Source organism: Macaca thibetana, chromosome 3 (genome assembly GCF_024542745.1).
Source record: "Macaca thibetana thibetana isolate TM-01 chromosome 3, ASM2454274v1, whole genome shotgun sequence".
NCBI lineage: Eukaryota > Metazoa > Chordata > Mammalia > Primates > Cercopithecidae > Macaca > Macaca thibetana.
This window is the reverse complement of record NC_065580.1, coordinates 30074843-30097148: the sequence shown is the minus strand read 5'-3', so window position 1 is coordinate 30097148 and position 22306 is coordinate 30074843. Positions and strand designations below refer to the sequence as shown.

At 42.5% G+C, this 22306-nt stretch overlaps 1 pseudogene; it reads right to left on the bottom strand.

The window, feature by feature from the left end:
• Nucleotides 1–20178: 20178 nt before the first annotated feature.
• Nucleotides 20179–20255, bottom strand: LOC126951917 (uncharacterized; annotated as a pseudogene).
• Between the last annotated feature and the right edge of the window lie 2051 nt (nt 20256–22306).

Below are 22306 nucleotides of genomic sequence, written 5' to 3'. Positions count from 1 at the left end.
TATATCATTTCATTCCTCAGGTTCACGTAACAAAGGTTCAAAAGCTCAAAGCATATTTCATTTCATGCGATTAATCTTACCCCTGGCACCACTTTTATATCTCTCCTCAGTAACTGTATGGGCATAATCCTCATACAGTTGGTGCGATGATTAAATGAGTTAATAATATATGTAAATGAGTGAATGGAAAAACCGGGAGAGTCAAAACTGAGCAGAGGCTCTTCATTTCTACTTTTGTCACAAACCACATTAAATTGTAAATAAGGCCCTTCTCTACTTGACTTGAGGCAGCAGATTGTCTAGAAGCCTACGGACAGCAATTTCTCTGACAAGACAAAGTAGATATTTTATACCAGGGGTGGCAAACGATTGCCCACAGGCCAAATTTGGCCCAGTCTGTTTTTGTATGGTGCAAACTAAAAATGATTTTTAAATTTTTAAAGAGTTATAAAAGAAAAAATAACCCAACCCTCAATGTCTACAGGAGCCACGGAAAGAAACGCAGAACGAAGACAAATCACCCACCAGAACTGTGAGCAAGAGAAGCGCTGGCAGCAATAGGTCCGCTTACAAAGAAGAAACTTAGAATGAAGCTTTTCCCAAACAGCCTAAAAGGTCTTTTATCCTCCATAAGAAGCTGCTCACCCAATTTTTGGCAAATCCTCATTTTTGCTTCAAAAATAACAGCGAACCCTTACCTATGTTTATCATGTGCCAAGAACTGATCTAATCATCTTACATATATTATTATTTTTAATAGCAATTTAAATAAGGTTTTTTTTTAAAGGTGGTTATTTTTATTTTTTGCAATGCCATGGTTGTAGGAGTATATGAAGAGGTAACACATCTCCTTCTCCTTGAACATGCTTTTTTTTTTTTTTTAACCTTCTACACAAAGGTAAAATTTTTTGTTAATCCCATAGTTAACGGTATAAAACACAGGTCATGGCTGGGTGCAGTGGCTCACGCCTGTAACCCCAGCACTTTGGGAGGCTGAGGCGGGTGGATCACGAGGTCAGGAATTCAAGACCGGCCTGGCCAAGATGGTGAAACCCTGTCTCTACTAAAAACTACAAAAAAAATTAGCTGGGCACAGTGGCAGGCACCTGTAATCCCAGCTACTCGGGAGGCTGAGGCAGGAGAATCACTTGAACCCGGGCAGCAGAGATTGCAGTGAGCCGAGATCACGCCATTGCACTCCAGCCTGGGCGACAGAGTAAGACTCCATCTCGAAAAGAAAAAAAAAAAAAAAAAAAGCCAAAGTTCAGCAAACTTTTCCTCCAACAGGCCAGGTAGTAAATATTTTAGGTTTTACAGACCACATCTTTTTTCTTTTATAACTCTTTAAAAATTTAAAAATCATTTTTAGTTTGCACCATACAAAAACAGACTGGGCCAAATTTGGCCTGTGGACAATCGTTTGCCACCCCCTGGTATAAAATATCTACTTTGTCTTGTCAGAGAAATTATTCTCCATAGGCTTCTAGACAATCTGCTGCCTCAAGTCAAGTAGAGAAGGGCCTTATTTACAATTTAATGTGGTTTGTGACAAAAGTAGAAATGAAGAGCCTCTGCTCAGTTTTGACTCTCCCGGTTTTTCCATTCACTCATTTACATATATTATTAACTCATTTAATCATTGCACCAACTGTATGAGGATTATGCCCATTTTCTAGATGAGGAAAGTGAGGCATAAAAAGGATAATGAACTTGCTTAAGGTCAGAACAGAAAAACCAGGATTGGAACCCAAGCAGCCAACTCCAGAGTTTGTGCTTGAACCCAGGAAGCCTGGCGACCCAGGAAGCTGAGGAATAGGAACACCAATGAATGTGGCTGGAAATAGGGGATGCCTTGGAATGGAGCCATGTGGCACGGGAGAAGTTGGAGGACACTGGTGAGGGTAGAAAGCAAAATAAATTTTAGGGAGTATGGTTTGGAGGGAGCTTTCAGGGTAAAAGTATAGTGACATGACAAAGGAGAGGTAACAGAATGTTGTAGTCCTTTGTATTCTTTCAAAATAGCTTTATTGGGGTATAATTGACATACAATAAACTACATGTTTATAGTGTAATTGGATAAGATTTGACATACATAAAAACCCGTGAAACCATACCCACAGTCAAGATAATGAAAATAGGCCAGGCACAGTGGTGCATGGGAATCACTTGAACCTGGCAGGTGGATGTTGCAGTGAACTGAGATCATGCCACTGCACTCTAGCCTGGGCAATAGGGTGAGACTCTGTCTCAAAAAAAAGAAAAGAAAAGAAAGATAATGAAAATAAATATCAGCTCCCAAAAGTTTCCTTGTGTCCTCCTGTGATCCCTTCTTCCCGGAAACTTCCCCCAAACTCTCTCCCCAACCCCCCATTGTCCCTTATCTGTTTTCTGTAATTATGGATTGGTTTATATTTTCTAGAATTTTATAGGAATACAATCGTACAATATTTATTCTTTTATTTCCAGTTAAAATAGCTTTTATTCAAAAGTTCATACTCTTTTCTTGTCTGGTTTATTTTACTTGGTCTAATTATTTTAAGATCTATCCACATTACTGCATGTACTTTAAGCGGGCGAGTCATACGCTATTTGAATTATCTCTCAATAAAGCTGTTACTAAAAACAAACCACAATGAGATACCACTGCACACCCATTCAGATGACAAAAATTTAAAAAAACAGACAAAAGCAAGTGTTAGTGAGGAGAGGGAGAAATTGGAACTCTCATACCCTGCTGGTGAGTGGATTGTATAATGATGCGGCCACTTTGGAAAACAGTCTGGCAGTTTCTCAAACATTTAAACATAGAGGTACCCTTTGACCCCAAAATTTCACTCCTAAGTATATATACCCAAGAGAAATGAGAACATGTGTCTACACAAAAGCCAGTATATGAATGTTCATAGCAGCATTATTTATTATTTATTATTATACATTTTTTAGGTGGAGTTTTGCTATGTTGCCAGGCTGGAGTTCAGTGGTGTGATCTCCGCTCACTGCAACCTCCACCTCCTGGGTTCAAGTGATACCCCTGCCTCAGCCTCCCAAGTAGCTGGGACTACAGGCGCCCGCCACCACACCTGGCTAATTTTTTATATTTTAGTAGAGATGGTGTTTCACCATGCTGGCCAGGATGGTCTCCATCTCTCGACCTCGTGATGCACCCACCTCAGCCTACCAAAGTGCTGGGATTACAGGCGTGAGCCACTGCGCCCGGCCTATTATTATTATTTTTTGAGACAGAGTCTCACTCTGTCACCCAGGCTGGAGTGCAGTGGCGCGATCTCTGCTCACTGCAACCTCTGCCTCTGGGTTCAAGCAATTCTCCTGCCTCAGCCTCTGGAGTAGCTAGGATAACAGGTGCCCACCAGCATGCCCAGCTAATTTTTGTATTTTTTTTTTTTTTTATTAGAGATGGGGTTTTACCATGTTGGCCAGGCTGGTCGCAAACTTCTGCCCTCAAATGATCTTCCTGCCTTGGCCTCCCAAAGTGCTGGGATTACAGGTGTGAGGCACCACTGCTGGCCAATGGCAGCATTATTTACAATAGTCAACATGTGAAAAGAACTCCAATGTCCATCAACTGAGGAATGGGTAAACAACATATGGTCTATCCATACAGTGAAATATTATTCAGGCATAAAAGCGAATGAAACACTGATACGTGCCACAACAGAGATTAACCTTGAAGACATTCAGCTAAGTGAAAGAAGCCAAACACACACATACAAACCCCACATATTGTATGATTCCATTTTTATTTATTTTTATTTTCATTTTTTATTTTTTGAGACAGGATCTCACCTGTCTTCTAGGCTGGAGTGCAGTGGCACAATCTCGGCTCACTGCAACCTCCGCCTCCTGGTTTCAAGCGATCCTTTGCCTCAGCCTCCCAAATAGTTGGGATCACAGGTGTGCGCTACCACGCCCAGCTAATTTTTGTATTTTTAGTGGAAATGGGGTTTTGCCATGTTGGCCAGGCTGGGCTTGAACTCCTAGCCTCAAGTGATCCGCCCACTTTGGCCTCCCAAAGTGCTGGGATTGTAGGCGTGAGCCGCCATGCCTAGCTTGATTCCATTTTTATATGAAATGTCCAGAACTGGCAAATAGAGACAGAAAGTGGATTAGTGGTTGCCCAGGTCAGAGTGAGGGTGGTTGGGGGCAATGAAGATGACTGCTAAAGGGTACAGAATTTCTTTGTGAGGTAATACAAATATTCTTAAATTGATTGTGATGATGGTTGCACAACCCCGTACATATACTAAAAACTATAAAATTACATTTTTAAATGGCTAATTTTTACATATGTGAGTTATATCTCAATAAAGCTGTTACTGAAAAAATGTTCACTTACTGAGGTCATTCCATTATGTGAATATACTTTGGTTTGTCTAGCCATTCACTTATTGATAGTCATTGGATTGGTTCCTGATTTTGGCTACTAAAAATAAAGCTGCAGATCAGTGAGGTGCTCACACCTGTAATCCCAGCACTTTGGGAGGCCAATGTGGGAAGATGGCTTGAGGCCAGAAATTCAAGACCAGCCTGGGCAATATAGCAAGACCCCATCTCTTCAAAAAATTAAAAAATTAGCCCAGCACGGTGGCTTGCACCTGTAATCCCAGTTACACAGGAGGCTGAGGTGGGAAGATCACTTAAGCCCAGGAGTTTGAGGCTGCAGTGAGCTATGATCATGCCACTGTACTCCAACCTAAGCAACAGAGCAAGACTCTATCTCTAAAAAATAAAATTCAGGCTGGGTGTGGTGGCTCACACCTGTAATCCCAGCACTTTGGGAGGCCGAGGCAGGTGGATCACGAGGTCAGGAGATCGAGACCATCCTGGTTAACACAGTGAAACCCCGTCTCTACTAAAAATTACAAAAAATTAGCTGGGCATAGTGGTGGGCACCTGTAGTCCCAGTTACTTGGGAGGCTGAGGCAGGAGAATGGCATGAACCCGGGAGGCGGAGCTTGCAGTGAGCCAAGATCATGCCACTGCACTCCAGCCTGGGCGACAGAGTGAGACTCCATCTCAAAAATAAAATAAAATAAAATAAAATACAATTAAAAAATAAAGCTTCAAGCCAGGTGTGGTGGCACCTGCCTGCCTGTAATCCCAATTACTTGAGAGGTTGGGGCAGGAGGATCACTAGAGTCCTGGAGTCCAGCCTGGGCAACAATACAAGACCCTATCTCTTAAAAAAAAAAATAGCTGCTATGATTTTTTATTTGTCACTCATGCCTCAATAAAACTGAGGAAAAAAACAATAAAGCTACTATGAATATTTGTGTACAAGTCTTTATATGAACATGTGCTTTTTACTGGGTAAATACACAGAGGTAGAAAGGCTAGATCATATGGTAAGTATGTTTAACTTTTTAAAAAACAGATCAGCTGTTTTCCAAAGTGGTTTTATCATTTTACATTCCCATCAACAGTGTATGAGAGTTCTAGTTCCTCCACACTCTTATCAACACATGGTATGATCAATCTTTTTAATTAAATATCTAATAGGTATGCAGTAGTTTCTGATTGTGATTTTAATTTATATTTCCTTAATGTGTAATAATGTTGAACTCTTTTCATGTGCTTATTTGCCATCCATTTTTTTTGATGAAATATCTGTTTAGATCTGTCACCTACTTTTTGAAAAAAATTGAATTGTTTGCTCTTATTTGATTTCCAAAGTTCTTTATATATTCTGGATACAAGTCCTTTATCGGATATGGGCTTTGCGGATATTTTCTTCCAGTCAGTGGCTGGTCTTTTCATTCTTCTCATAGTGTCTTTTCAGGAAAAGAAGTTTTAATTTTGATGAAGTCCAGTTTATCACATGTATTTCCTATTGACTGTGCTTTTAGTGTAGTATCCAAGACATATTATCTAATTCAAGGTCACAAAGATTTTACTTCTATGTTTTCTAGAAATTTTGTAGTTTTAGATTTGACACTTAGGTGCATAATTGATTTTGGCTTAATTTTTATAACATGGTATGAAGTATGAATTGAAGTTCTTTTTTTCACACAGAGCTATCCAATTGTTCTAGCCCAACTCACTGAAGCTATTCATTAGAAATTATCGTTTCTAATTGCATTAGGGTATTTGTAAAAATCAATTGTGTATGTGTGTGTATGTGTGTCTGAACTTTCTATTCTGTTCCATCGATCTGTCTATCATGATGTTAATAGCACCTCATCTTGATGACTATTATTTTATATGAAGCCTTGAAATCAGGTGGTGTTAGCCCTCCAACTTTGTTATTCTCTTTCAAGGATGTTTTGGCTAATCTAGATCCTTTGCATTTTCATGGGAATTTTTAGACAGCTTGTCACTTTCTATAATTTTTTTTTTTTTCCTGTAAAGCTGAGACAGAAACCCAGGGCTCTGAGGTCAGTTGGCCTAGATTCAAGTTTCATCTTTACCTCTTCATAACTGTCTGACTTTGGCCAAGTTACCTAACTTCTCTGCAATTCCATTTCTCGTTCATAAAGCTGAAATAATAATATTATCATTCTCATGGGGCTGTAAAAGGGCTTAGATGAAGTAATGCAGATAAGGCTGAGAGACTGAAAATACAAACAGACAATGGCCAGATCATATATGACAATAGAACTCTGGCCCACAACCTCTGCAGCAACCCGTCCAGGAAGCCAAACCACAGCCTCTGCAGCAATCAGGCCAGAACAGTCAGAACTTGACCAAGTCAGTAAGTGCAGCTGTCCTAACTTCTGCCCCTACTTCCAACTCAGGACCAAGCACAGAAAGTCAAATATGGTCCCCAATCCAATCACACTGGATGCTCCATTTCTAGTCAGTCTACCCCTAGCTTTCCCATGCCAACAAGTTCCAAGCAAGGCATAGCTGAAGACTTCCATGTTTCACTATAAAACTTTGCACAGCCCTGCCTGCCTGAGTCTCTGACAAATGCGAGTAATGGTGGCTGAGTCCCTGGCTAAAGCAAGCTCTGAATAAACAGCTTCTGTTTCTTCTCACTTGGGTGGTTTTTTATTTCCACAGTGCTTAACACTGTGCTTTCAGACTTAGTGATTGCCCAATACATTTTATATAGAGCAGTAGAATTGTTTTGTCAAATGAAACTTTAAACAGAATTCCAATAGATAAAACAAATAAAAGTGGCATTTCAATCGTTTATTTTATCTAAGTCAGTCAATAATAAAGGTAGGACTTTTGCAGTGATCTCAATAACATTAAATGAACATGATGGCTGATCCTTGCAACCACAAGATTTTTTAAAATCCTGATTCACATCATAAGAAGTTGCAAATGCCAAATTTCTGTTTTCTTTTAAACAGGTCACTTTGCAATTAAATATCTGTGGAACCTCTGAAGCACCTCTTGAAAACTCTAGGGCTCTCAGAAACATGGAGTAAAAACTTACCTTGATGTGAGGTCAGGGTACAGGGTCTTGATTTCAGTCCTAGTGATGCTGCCAATCTGCTGGGTAACCTTAGGCATGACCCTTGACCTCTGAGATTTGTTTCTCCCTTGTACATGGAAAGAGCTGAACTAAAGAACTTCTCAAAATTTAGTGTGCATGGATAATCACATGTATATACTGGAGGAGGGGGTGTGCTCACTTAAAATGTAGGTTTCTGACCCACCCAGTGGCTTCTGAGTCAGGGCCCTAGAATATGCATTTTAATAAGCACAGCTGATTCTGGTGCTGGTGACAATTGGGCATAATTTGAGCAGCACAGGAGCAAATGGTCTTTTAGGTCCCTTCTTGCTCTGATGTGTGTGATTCAGGTGGGATTGTTGAAGAGAAGTCACTGGGCTGCAACACTGGGAGAGGAAAAGTGAAAGAGAAAACCATTCAACAGTGGGGAAAAGGTTTGTTTGTTTGTTTGTTTGTTTGTTTTTAAGCCTACTGTGTCAATATTCTACTTTATTTCTTTTTTCTTTTCTTTTCTTTTTTCTTTTTTCTTTTTTTGAGATGCAGTCTCGCTCTGTCGCCCAGGCTGGAGTGCAGTGGTGCGATCTTTGCTCACTGCAATCTCTGCCTCCCGGGTTCAAGCGATTCTCCTGCCTCAGCCTCCCGAGTAAGTGGGATTACAGGTGTCCACCACCACACCTGGTCAATTTTTGTATTTTTAGGAGACACAGGGTTTCCCCATGTTCGCCAGGCTGGTCTTGAACTCCCAACGTCGAGTGATCGGCCCACCTGGACCTCCCAAAGTGCTGGGATTACAGGTGTGAGCCACCACTCCCGGCCAACGTTCCACTTTTGAAAGCCCCCATGACCCTGGTCCAGAAGGACTTGGATTCCTGGCCCTGATCTTCAAGCCCTTTGTAGAGGCAATTCACATTTTATTCTCCGTGAGACCATAGGAAGAAAAAAAAAAAGCACCCTCAAATTTCCCAACACCATGCCCTAAATTTCAATGCGCCAGAGATGAAATGCAGCTTGCGAAATGCCTCCCTGCTCTTCTGCTCCACAGTTTCTCCATAGCTTGGCTTGGGGCAAGAGGGGACAGAGGAGAGTTTGGCCAGTGCGGGATCTAGCCCTCCAAGCCGGATTAAACCCAGGCCACAGCTCATGCACTCCGACTCCTCTTGAGTCTGCAACTGGGTCCCAGCTCAGTGTGGCCATATCGCCCTCTTGGGGTAGGGAGCGGGACTCCGCCTGGCGAGGGGAACAGACGCCAGGGGCTGACTGTAGCAAAGAAGCTCTTCTTGGATCCCAGGCAGGCGCGAGGAGGGAAAAAAGGTATTACCAGACAGACGCTCTTCATTATGACTTTTTCTATTTTTTCCTCTCCCTTTCTGCTTCCCAAACCCAGTTCTCCCACTTATCCTTGCCCGCTATTAAAAACTGTTTTGTCATGAGAAAACCTGCAGTTTACAAGGTGTTTTCACAAACTTCGTCTCATGTGAGACACTCTCACTGCCTTTTCTCGCTTCTCTTCCTCTTCCAGAATGAGAAGGAAAAAATAAAAAAACAACAACAAAAAAAAAACTGAAAAAAATTTACAAATGCCTTTCTAGTATTTTGCATAAGGGTAGGCTCGCCCACACCCTTGGTTTAGGTTCTAGGACCAGTTATCTTAAAGCTGAGATCATAACCTTCACCCCTGTAAAGACCCCTTAGCTTTGTGGTCACAAATAGAGTCTTAAACTTGCCAGGGCTTGGTCACAAGAAGAGAGAGCAAAGCATATGACCAAAGCGGCACAAGGCCGCTAAACAATTGTTTTTTGTTTCATCAACTTTTTTTTTTTTTTTTTTAAGAGGCAGGGGTCTCAGTGTGTTGCCCAGGCTGGACTTGAACTCCTGGGCTCAAGCAGTCACCCCACCTCGGCCTCCCAAGTAGCTAGGATTACAGGTACACACTGGTGTACCTAGTGTACACTAGTGTAACTAGTCTGGCTAATTAACTTTTAATTTAATTTAATTTTGAGATGGAGTCTCCCTCTGTCGCTCAGGCAGTGGCTCCATCTCGGTTCACTACAACATCCGCCTCCTGGGTTCAAGCGATTCTCCTGCCTCAGCCTACCGAATAGGTGAGACTACAGGCGAGTGCCACTACGCCCAGCTAATTTTTGTATTTTTAGTAGAGACAGGGTTTCACCGTGCTAGCCAGGATGGTCTTGATCTCCTGACCTCGTGATCCACCCGCCTCGGCCTCCCAAAGTGCTGGGATTACAGGCATGAGCCACTGTGCCAGGCCTATTTTTTTGAGATAGTCTCACTCTGTCACCCAGGCTGGAGTGCAGTGGTACTGATCTTGGCTCACTGCAACCACTACCTCCAAGGTTCAAGCGATTCTCTTGCCTCAGCCTCCCGAATAGCTGGGATTACAGGCATGTACCACCACACCCAGCTAGTTAATTAACTTTAAAAAATAATAATCAAATTATGGGCCAGGTGTGGTGGCTCATGTCTGTAGTCCCAGCACTTTGGGAGGCTGAGGCAGGTGGATCACTTGAGGTCAGGAGTCCCAGACCAGCCCGGCCAACATGGTGAAACCCCATCTCCATTGCAAACACAAAAATTAGCTGGGCATGGTGGCATGCACCTGTAGTCCCAGCTACTCAAGAGGCTGAGGCAGGAGAATCACTTAAACCCAGGAGGCGGAGGTTGCACCGGGCAGAGATTGCGCCACTGCACTCCAGACTGAGTGACAGAGCAAGACTCCATCTCAAAAAAAAAAAAAAAAAAAATTTTAATCAAACTATAACAAAATCAGAAAAATGTGAAAATCATAAATGTACCATTCAAATAATTTTCACAGAGTACACTTGTGTAACTAAGCCTCCAGATCAAAAAAGAGAACATTACCAGCATTCCCTAATGCCCCCCTTCATTTTCCTTCCAGTCACAAATCACCCCCACCATAACTCCTATTATGATTTTTAACATCATAGATTAATTTTATCTGCTTTTGAATTTCATATAGAAGGAATCACACAATATGTACTCACATATATGCCTTTTGCTGAACACTGTGAATTAATCTATGTTGTTGTACACCATTCTTTCCTATTGTGCTAGTATGCCATTGTAGAAATATACCACAATGTATCCATTTTATACATGGTAGACATTTTGGGTATTTATAGTTTAGGCCTATTATAAGAGTGCTTCTTTGAACACTCTTGTATTCATGAAAAAACAGCATTTTCTAGAGTGATCAAAGGGATTAATGGGACATTTATGTACCTAGAAACATGATTTATATATATGGATATAAGAAAACTACAGGCATTATGAATCCTATTTATTTATTGAATTTCCATGTTTATTGCAGCACTATTGACAATAGCCAAGATATAAAATCAACCTACAAGTGTCCATAATCAAATGAACGGGTAAAGAAAATGTGGTATATATCACAATGTAGTATTATTCAGTCATAAGAAAAGAAAATCTTGTCATTTTCAATCATGTGGACGAACCTGGAGTACATTATGTTCATTGAAATAAGCAGACACAGAAAAACAAATACCTCATAATCTCACTCATATGTGGAATCTAAACAAGTTGACCTCATTGAATCAGAGAGCAGAATGGTGGTTACTAGAGGCTGGGGTTTTGCGGGGAGAAGGTTTGGGGAGATGTCTGTCAAAGCACACCTAATTACAGTTAGATAGGAGGAATAAGCTCAAGAGATCTGTCACACAGCATGATGACCGTAGTTAATGATGATATATTCCATCTTTGAGGAATGTTAAGTGCTCTCGCTACAAAAATGATACCTCTGTGAGGTAAAGTACTTAATTGGCTAAGATTAAGCATTCAACAATGTATATATACTTCAAAACATCATGTTATAAACGATAAATGCATAAAATTTTATCTGACAATTTAAAAATTAAATAAATTATATATCAATATCTATATCGATCTACCTATATATATCTATCTACACATATATATATGTGTGTGTGTGTATATATATATGTATATATTTTTTTCCCCTGAGTCAGGGTCTCACTCTGTCACCCAGGTTGGAGTGCAGTGGTGAAATTATGGCTCACTGAAGTCTCTACCTCCCGTGCTCAAGTGATCCTCCCACCTCAGCCTCCCACCTAGGTGGAACTAGAGGTGTGCACCATCATGCCTGGCTGTTTGGAGGGTGTGTGTAGAGACAGAGTCTCACTATGTTGTACTGGCTGGGTCTTGAATTCCTGGGCTCAAGCATTCCCCTCGCCTCGGCCTCCCAAAGTGCTGGGATTAGAGGCTTGAGCCACTATGCCTGGCCAAAAAAACTAAATAAAATTTTAGAACACGTTATGAAAGGACAGCAGTAGGCTGGGCACAGTTGGCTCACGCCTGTAATCCCAGCACTTTGGGAGGCCGAGATGGGTGGATCACTTGAGGTCAGGAGTTCGAGACCAGCCTGGCCAACATGGGGAAACCCTGTCTCTACCAAAAGGACAAAAATTAGCCAGGCGTAGTGGCACATGCCTGTTATCCCAGCTGCTCGGGAGGCTGAGGCAGGAGAATCACTTGAACCCCGCAGGCAGAGGTTGCAGTGAGCCGAGATCATGCGCCATTGCTCTCTAGCCTGGGCAACAGAGCGAGTCTCAGAAAAAAAAAAAAAAAAAGGAAGAAAGGATAGCCATATTCCAAATACTGAGTCTGTGTCTTTGTCATAACCTTAGCTGAAATTATCAAAAATATATAGTTCTTGTGGTGTTTTTGTTGTTCCACTACTTCGTCCTAAGCATACAAACTCTGATGATTACCAGCGTGTTTAACACACAGCACACAACACGGAAGCCACTGAAGTACTTTAGGACTTTGACTTTAACCTCGTGCACCTGGAGTTTCTAGTGCTGATAGTGATGGCGTGGAAGACACTGCAGAGGCAGGAAGTGGTAACAGTTCCATTTCTGGCCACTCTGAACACAGAATAAAGTTTGTATCCAAAATCACTGAAGAAATGTTTCAAACCACAAGCTTCCGCAGGCCAGGCACAGTGACTCACACCTGTAATCTCAGCATTTTGGGAGGCTGAGGTGGGAGGATGGCTCAAGCACAGGAGTTTGAGACCAGCCTGGGCAACATAGTGAGACCCCATCGCTACAAAACAAACAAAACAAAACAAAAACAAAAGCTTCCACAGTCTCTGAGAATTTCCTAGAATGACCAAGGACTTGGTTATAGTTAGGGAACTAAGAATAAAAACTGTGGACTGTGAACTGCACCCATTAAAATAAAGGAAGACATCATATATGAAAGTGAGAAATAGGCCAGGTGCAGTGGCTAACGCCTGAAATCCCAACACTATGGGAAGCCAAGTCAGGAGGATCACTTGAGACCAGGAGTTCAAGACCAGCCTAGGCAACATTGTAAAACCCTGTCTCTCATGCATCACTTACAAAACTTATAAGTAAACCACAAATGGCCTGTCCACTTATATTTTCTTCATGCCTCTTACATTTCAGAGTTCTTAATCTTCCATAGAAAAGTGTATATGAATGATGTCCTCCCAAACTTTTCCTGTCTTTCCTTAAATGTAAATTCTCAAGGCTACAGCTTCCATATCTTCCCAGTATCATTTTTTGGAATGAATCTTTTTTTTTTTTTTTTTTTCCGAGACGGAGTCTTGCTCTGTCGCCCAGGCTGAAGTGTAGTGGTGCAATCTCCACTCACTGCAACCTCCGTCTCCCAGGTTGAAGCAATTCTCCTGCTTCAGTCTCCTGAGTAGTGGAATTACAGGTGCGCACCACCATGCCCAGCTAATTTTTGTGTTTTTAATAGAGATTTTCACCATGTTGGCCAGACTGGTCTTGAACTGGCTGGTCTCAAACTCCTGACCTCATGATCTACCCACCTTAGCCTCCCGAAGTGCTGGGATTACAGGTGTGAGCTACCGCACCCGGCCTGGAATGAATCTTTTATGCCCTGCTCTGGCAAAAGGCCTTGTGTGAAATGAGAAGACATAACTGGTGTTTGGCTTCTGTCTCCTGTCTCTTCATATTCCAGGGCTCTTTCCTTTGCTCCAGGCAGGTGATCACGTCTGGCTTAGATATAGCAAAACCCAGGGAGGCCAGGTTTCTGTAGTTGTTTAACATCACATCCCTATACAAATTCTACTGTGCAGGGTCCAGGCATCCCCACTCCTCTGGAGAGAATACAGCCACATCCCTGAATGTCAACAGACTCACTTGCCAGCTTCTAGGGTGTCCTGGTGTTCTCCCTATGGATCTCTGAGTACCTGCAGATCACAGGTCTGCCGATCACAGCCCATTCTTGTGTTAGTTTTTGGGAAATATATGCACACCTTTCTGTTGGCTTCATAACTAGGAGTGAAATTGCTGGGTCATAGGATTGCTTTCACTGATACCTCCAGCTTTCCAAAGTGGTGTATTAATTTACACTCCCATCAGCATTATATAAGAGTTTCATGTTCTTTACAACAATTGGTATGTTATTTTTCATTTAGTTATCCTGGTATGGGGGTAATGGTATTTATTGCCTTGTTCTTTTAATTTACATTTCCTTAATGACTAAAGTACGTTTTCAGGAACTTATCAGCCATTTGGTTTGGATATCTTCTTTTGTCAAGTGCCTATTTAAGGCTTTTAGGCAAACAATTTAAAGTCTGAATTTATCCACCACGAATGTGATAAGAGCATTGTTAAGAACTCAATTTAATCCCAAACAAGCAAGTTCTATTCATGAGTGACATCTAGAGAGAATCCTTACACCTGTATGGTATTTGCATGATCTCATTTGGCTAATACAGCAAGTACTCTGGAAAGTAGAAGGCTGAGGTTATGTTTTACCTGGAAGGAAGCTGTTTTGGAGGGGTTGTGACATGCTCAAAATAAGTGGCAGAACCAAGATTCTCAAGGTTTTGCAACTTCCTGACCAAATACTCATTTCACCATAGTAGTTCTTAACTCCATTTAATTCCTTTATAATAAATATTTTATATCATCCCCTTTACTACAATGAAATTAAATGTATACTTTCAAAAGATAATCAAGCCAAACACGGTGGTGCCCACCTGTAGTCCCAGATACTCAGGAGGCTGAGGCAAGAGGATCTGCTTGAGTCCCTGGAGTCTGAGGCTGTAACATGCCATGCTCATACTGGTGAATAACCACTGCCCTCCAGCCTGGGCAACAGAGTGAGACCCTATCTCAAAAAAAAAAAAATGATAATCAATATATTGCCTCTATGTTATAAAGGAGAAATAAAAGGGTAGTACTTTATAATAAATAATTACTGGCCTGGCACAGTAACTTATGCCTGTAATCCCAGAACTTCGGGAGGCCAAGGTGGGAAGATCGCTTGAACCCGGGAGTTCAAGAACAGCCTGAGCAACACAGGGAGATCCTCTCTACAAAAATTTTTTTAAAAATAGCCAGGTGTGGTGGAACATGCCTGTGGTGCCAGTGACTTGGGAGGCTGAAGTGGGAGGATCATTCAGGATTGCTTAGGCCTGGGAGGTGGAGGCTGCATTGAGCCGTGATCACACTATTGCACTCCAGCCTGGGCAACAGAGAGAGACTGTCTAAAAATAAAATAATAATTACAATGATTACAAATAGAATAATTAATAACTAAATAATTATAAAGAAAATAATAAATTCTGGGCACAGCTGTATTAGAACATGTAATGGAATGATAGATAGTTTCCTCTACACACAGACTGTCTCTGCTGTCCCTGACATAATTTTCCACATTGGTGAACAGCTCTAGGTAAAACTGTGAACAAAACAAAGTACAATAATCTTTTATATGGTAGTTGTATTCCAGAGAAATTAACTGTGTTAATTTTTGATGTTTTTAAAATCATTTTCTGAGTTTTAGGCTCAGATAATTATGGACAGTTTTTCACCTACATGAATATCTGAGGATACATTCGAAAGCTGGACAAGTCTTTATTTTACAGGATTGTCACATTCATTGCAGAACAACATAGCAGCCCTGGCCCCATGCTCCCTAAATGGCGGTAGGGTCCTGCAATCATTGTGACAACCTGCAGCTCCTTGGGGCGGTACTTCTCCTACTGACAACACTACACTACATGCACTGTCCAGCAAATGTCCAGCCTGAAATAGGCAATGTAACCAAAAAACCAAGGTTTGGCTGAGAAAGACCTGGGTTTGGCACTCAGTCATTCACTCTCAGTGAGACCCCGAGTAAGCCGCTTCACATCTCTGAGCCTTGGTGTCCCAACTATGAGGCTGGCCTCTGCATTTTGTAGCAGCGGCAGCATTTACTGTGTCTCACTGCACCTGCTGCAAGCTGCTTGGAGCAAGTCTCTGTCCTTCCCACTCCATCGCTTAGCTACTCGATCAACCACCTAGCCCTGCCCCACACTGGCAGCGATTTGCAAAGTTGACCAGTTAGTTACTCACGCACATAGTGCTTTTGATCTTCCCACTCCCTGTTGATAAATATGTTCAGCAGTAACATGGTAGATATTAGTATGAACTATCACCATCAGGAAAAAGGTGTTAAAATGTATATCTATTGGCTCAGTAGAAAATACTCCTTCAGGCTTTAGCTGTTGAAAAAATATACTGTTTGACACTTTCTCAAGTCCAAATGCAGTAGCTCATCGTAACCAAAATCTTGGTAAATATAACACCTTCCCATTGGGATTCCAACTGCAGGCCTTGCTAGCACATGCCTTCTTGAAATGTGTGATAATTAACTGCTTGAAAAAACAGAAATCAAATTAGTGACTGACGTCACAGTGGATTCAAAAGTATGACTACAGCTTAAATTCAAAGGCACAGGAGTGCAGAATATGAACATATCATTGTTAAAGTACAGTTTTTTAAAAAAGTTGATAACATGAACGTATACAAATATCAAATTAACATGCATCAAACATTTTATTCAACTCAATTAATAAAGGAACCAATAAGATGTTACAACAAATTTGAATGAGAATTTTACCTACAGAGGTTTATATTCTCCACTGGGCAAGGTATGTTTGTTTGTTTGTTTGTTTTTTGAGACAAGCTCTCGCTCTGTCACCCAGGCTAGAGTGCAGTGGCCTGATCTCGGCTCACTGCAGCTCGACCTCCCGAGTTGAAGCAATCCTCCTGCCTCAGTGTCTTGAGTAGCTGGGATTACAAACATGCGCCACCATGCCGGGCTAATTTTTTTGTATTTCTTGTAGACATGGGGTTTCACCATGTTGCTCAGGCTGATCTCAAACTCCTGAGCTCAAGCAATCTGCCTGCCTCGGCCTCCCAAAGTGCTGGGATTATAGGCATGAACCACTGCGCCCGGCTAGACAAAGTATTTTTAAAGTTCTATGAACAGGAATCATTTGCATTACTATGGACAAGAAGCATTTGTATTGCTGCCAATTTCTACAACTTAACTTCTACCCTAAAGGCTGTAAAACAATCTGGCCTCCTATTGCTGCTGTAGCATATTACCCATAAACTCCATAGCTTAAAGCAACACAAATTTATCTTACAATTCAGTTGGAGTATCTGACAGTTGGAGGACAGAAGCCCTAAATGGGTTTACTTGGCTGAAATCAAGGTGTTGGTGGGGCTGTGTCCCTTCCAGAGGCTCTAGGGGAAACCTGTTTCTTCACTTTTTCTACCTTTTTTTTTTTTTTTTTTTGAGAGGGAGTCTCTCTCTGTCACCCAGGCTGGAGTGCAGACTACACCCTAAAATCCACTGAAAGGACACCCAATAATCTCTTTTGTACTTTTCCTAGTCTTTAACAGTTTTTCCTGGCAATGTCAAGGCTCATAGCAAGGGCGATTTTGCAAAACACAAGATCACACAGCCCTGGGCCCATGGTCCCTGTGAACAACCAACCACCTGAGCAGGGGAGCAGCTGCCACTTTCACCAGGACATGGTCACTTTGTTCCTACCCAGCCAACTTGGCTTGTTTCCCTTGGTCTCTGCAAGGGTTAGAGTTTTTCACCCCTGGTTACTGATTAATCACATTATATTCCCTTCCCTCCATCCTGGAAGGAGACAACGAGGGAAAAGAGACATACAAATATTAATAGGACACGGACAAAGCCAAACCTTATCCGCTTCATAATTTTGTGTAGATCTGACGTTGTTCCAGGGCTGGGGCAGCAAGTAGAGGCAACAGAGAGTGGGGTGGAGATGTCTCTCCACACTGACCTCTTTCCCGAACCCATTTGGCTCTTGTGGAATAAGGGGGAGCCAGGACATCCCCTATAACAAATCCAAGATGGCTTCACCCTGTTAACTGTGTGGACATGGTGAAACAGAAGTAACTAGTCACTCTTGATTAAGCCAACAATTTTCAAACTACTCCTGCTCAAAGCTCCATTTAACACTGACTTTTCCCGCTGGTTAGTTACTCATCTCCTCCTTGCTGAGCAAATCCTCCTAAACAAATGGCAATTAACTAAGACATAATGAGGAGCTGCCTGATGGAGGCCAGAACATAGTTTCAGTCAAAGCCAGAGTAATTCATTCCTTCCCTGAACAAACACCAACTGAGCCTCTGCTGAGTGCTAGGCACCAGACTGACTCCATGGGAAATAAAAAGAAGCCCACAGTCCTGCCTTCAAGGAGCTCCCAGTCCAGTGGGTGGAGAGGTGAGGGTGAAATTGCATGTCCAAAAGCAAAGAGAGGGAAGCAGAGAATTTCAGAATGTTGGGAGAGCAGTAGAGAAAGCACGAAGATGTAGACACAAAGGGCTGTGTTCTTGGCTGGGAACTTCAGGTAGAAAGAAGTGGCTGGAGCTGAGAGTGAACGGGAGGTGAGACTGCAGAAGGAGAGGAGGGCCAGGCTAATGTAAGCATGCCTTGAAACTGGGGTTCAACAAGTCCTTCATTTGCTAGGTGTTTGTTGAGTACTTCCTATGCACCCAATACTGAGTCAAGCCCTGCTAACATAAATACAACTGAATACGAAATGGCTCTACCCTCAATAAATCACAAGCTAGTGAAGAGAAAGAGCTATGGAAATGCTCTCAGTAGAGCAAGTTAAGTGAAAAAATAGATGTGCTTAAGTGCTAAGCAAACTCTGCCCACAGGAATAGGGAGAGGAAGGCAGGCCCCTTGGGAGGTTTTGCAAAGGAGCCATATAATTAGTAACATGCCTCTTGGCATGTTAGAAGTAGAAGACAAGAGGAATTAGGGGATGACAACTCATGATCTACTCCAAGGGTCTATGTTTATAGATACTCTAAAGGCACAAAACTCATCACGTCCAGCTCAGTTGGGTAGTTGATGGCTCAGTACCCACTGCATCAAGACAATCTGAGGGCAGATTTCTTTTTTTTTCTTTTTCTTTTTCTTTCTTTTTTTTTTTTTTTTTTTTGAGATGGAGTTTCACTCTTGTTACCCAGGCTGGAGTACAATGGCACTATCTCGGCTCACTGCAATTTCCACTTCCTGGGTTCAAGTGATTCTCCTGCTTCAGCTTCCTGAGTTAGCTGGGATTACAGGCATGCGCCACCACACCCAGCTAATTTTGTATTTTTAGTAGAGACAGGGTTTCTCCATGTTGGTCAGGATGGTCTCGAATTCCCCGCCTCAGGTGATCTGCCTGCCTTGGCCTCTCAAAGTGCTGGGATTACAGGTGTGAGCCATTGTGCCTGACCTGAGGGCAGATTTCAATCCTGCACACATTCCTTTCTTCCCTTCTGCTGCATGTACTTCCTCCTGCATTACGTGCATTGGACTGGTTTCTCCCTGCCCTGAAGTTCTGCAGTGAATGAAGCCCAGGATCTGGTTTCTCCCGACTTTTGACCTTGGACTCACTGTCTGGCTGCAGTGTCCTTTAAACTGCTGATTCTATGAAAGGCCTTTGGGTCACATCAACTGCTGCTACCAGTTATTCAGTAACTAACTCACAAGCTCTGAGATTCCCAATCAGGCGAGAAGGAAGAGCTTGCAGGGGCTCCGCATTCGCTCCGCTTGGCTAACTTGGCGTTGTAAAGAAACTTTCTCCTTCTAGAGGTGAATTCCAGCTTTTATAGTCAGAGGAGCCAAAGTTCTGAGCCTGCAGCGCCATTCCCATCCTCCCCTAGTGCTTGCCAAGGCCACAGTCTTCTTCCTCCTCCCCAGCACTGCACCAAAGCCTCTGCTGTTTCATGCTAGTCTGCTTTGTCGGCATCATTTTTTGACCCTCCCGGCCTCATAGTTTGGGGCAAGGAGAATCATAGAACAATTTCTGTTTTCCTGACCTATTGAGAAACTCTGAAATGGTTTGTGCCCCTCATGTAGTCAGAGAGACCCCAAACAGGATCCATTCTGCTGGATTCCTCATGGGACCATTTGGAATACAAAAGATCCCAGCAGGCATCAATCACCTGCCATTTCAGCTAAGGAAGGAAGACTGAGCCTCTCTTTCATAGCATTCTGCTTCCTGGCTCTGGATTTGACCTGTGTGCAAACTTCCAGGGCGGCTTGAGCATAACGATGCTATCAATCAGCTCAGATGCCCTAGGAGGTGGCCTTATACAGAAATGGTAGCCTTGTGGTATGGCACAAATGTAGGCTGGCTACCTGTCTACACCTGCTCACCAGTCTGGCCAAGCCCTGAGACTGGCTGGGCCTGTCCACAGCACTGAGGCCTATGGGGTCAACTATAGCTGTGTGCATGCCCATACAGGTAAGTGTCATTTATGCTAGAGGGTGGGACTTGCTGCATCCCCCTCCTCCAATAACCTGCCAATTCCAATTCATGTGTACCTTCCTTTTTTTCTTCATGCTGGCATTTTTCTCCCCCCAGCTTTTTTTGAATGTCAATTAGCAATAATCATGCCTTGGATAAACCTCATTGGCTACAATACTGCCACTGTGCAAAGCTCTGGCCATTTTTTTTTTTTTTTTCTGCAGGAATCTATCCATGGGCCAAACCACAGAAGTTTTGAGTCTTGAGCCAATTCATCAACCAGGGCCAGCACAATGAACCCAGATACAAACACATCCAGGCTTCTGGTTTTGGTGAATATCAATGCCAGACACACTCTAGTGGGGATGAGGGGCGGAAAGGGGTTTGTACCACATGAGACCCCAGGACAACTGGCCATGGAACTTGGGAAGCCATTGCCATTTTTATCACCCATTTGTCACAATAATACTGAGACTCACCTGTTTCAAGATCCCAGGGTGGTGCCCTGGAACCTCAAGTGGTGGCATCCTCCTCAGCCACCTGGTGGCATCACTTACAGGCCACTTCCATCCTCCCAGTCACACCTTACTTTCTGACCCTGGCCTTCATCCAGTCCAGCCCAGGCCACTGGCCAAACACATGTGTTTTTAGGGTAAATAATTGCTTATGAGTGACCATCTTCCATCAGCCTCATGCCAACTGCTGCTCGTATTTACACACACTGTCCAGCACTGGGTAAAGCACTGAGTAGGCTCTTTATACGGGGTATCTATTTTCATTATCACTGTGCTACGTGGTGCTTCCTGAATACACAGTTTTTGAGTTCAGAACCATCTATCTTTCAATTGTCAGTGTGGCATTCCAACTGTAATGTAACATCTTGCCATGGCCTCAAATTCAACATAATTATTTGTTTTGTTTTCAGAGTCTTGCTTTGTCGCCCAAGCTGGAGTGCAATGGCGCAGTCTCGGCTCATTGCAACCTCTGCCTCCCAGGTTCAAGCAATTCTTGTGCCTCAGCCTCCCAAGTAGCTGGGACTACAGATGTGCACCACCACCATGCTCGGATAATTTTTGTGTTTTTAGTAGAGATGGGGTTTCGCCACATTGGGCTGGCTGGTCTCGAACTCCTGGCCTCAAGTGGTCCACCAACTTTGGCCTCCCAAAGCGCTGGGATTACAGGCATGAGCCACCGCACCTGGACCAAATTCAACATAATTAAAAGTGAATTCATTCCCTCCAAATCAGGTTTTTCCTTCTATCTCCTCTATTTCTGTTACCAATTTCTCAGTCCCTGGAATTAAAAAACCTGAAAATCTTCCCCCTAAATCCTCTCTAACAATTATCTCTCATATTTAATCAGTTTTCTGATACTTTAGAATAGATTCTTTTTGAATGCGTCCCTAACCCAATAGTTCTCAACCCTGGTTGTCCATTAGAATTGTTAGAGGAGCCATTTTAAAATAAATACGTGGGTCATGGCTGGGGCCACCTCCCTCAGACAGCTGTGAGGGTTATTCACTGCACTAGGGCGAGGGGGTTGTTCCAGCTCATGCTGTGCTTGCTATGCCTTTGGCCCTGGCATGTAGCTACCTCCGACTGGAGAAAAAGAAGCCTTTTTGAACTCATACAAAGGCCCTGGAAGGGCTAAGAAAGTGGCCAGTTCCCTGAAATTCTGATTCAGCAGACGTAGTCATTTATATTTTAAATAGTTTAGTGAGATACATAAACTTTACTCTTAAGTAGTGGTGTTCCTTTCTCCCTCTTTTTGTGATACTATTGTTACACATATTACTTCTTTGTATCGTAAATCCAACAGTACAATGTTATAATTATTACTTTTATATTTTTATTTTAAAAAGTTCTTTTAATTGAGACGAGGTCTCACTATTTTGCCCAGGCTCATCTCAAACACCTGGCTCATCTTGACCTCCCAAAGTGCTGGGATTACAGGCATGAGCCACTGTACCTGGCTATAACTATTACTTTGAAAGAGCCTGAGAGAAGACCAAGTACATATTTATAGAGTTAGTTATATTAATCTTCTTATTTATCCTTCGTGTTCCTCTTGATTTCTTCCTATGGATTTCAGTTCCCATCTGCTGTTATTTCCTCACTCCAATATAGCTTTGCTCCCACTTGCCTCCTTTGTGCTGTTATTGTCAAGTATACTACATTTTTACATGTCATAGGCCTAAAAATACATATTATTTTATGCAGCTGCTTTTTATGTGTACTCTACATATT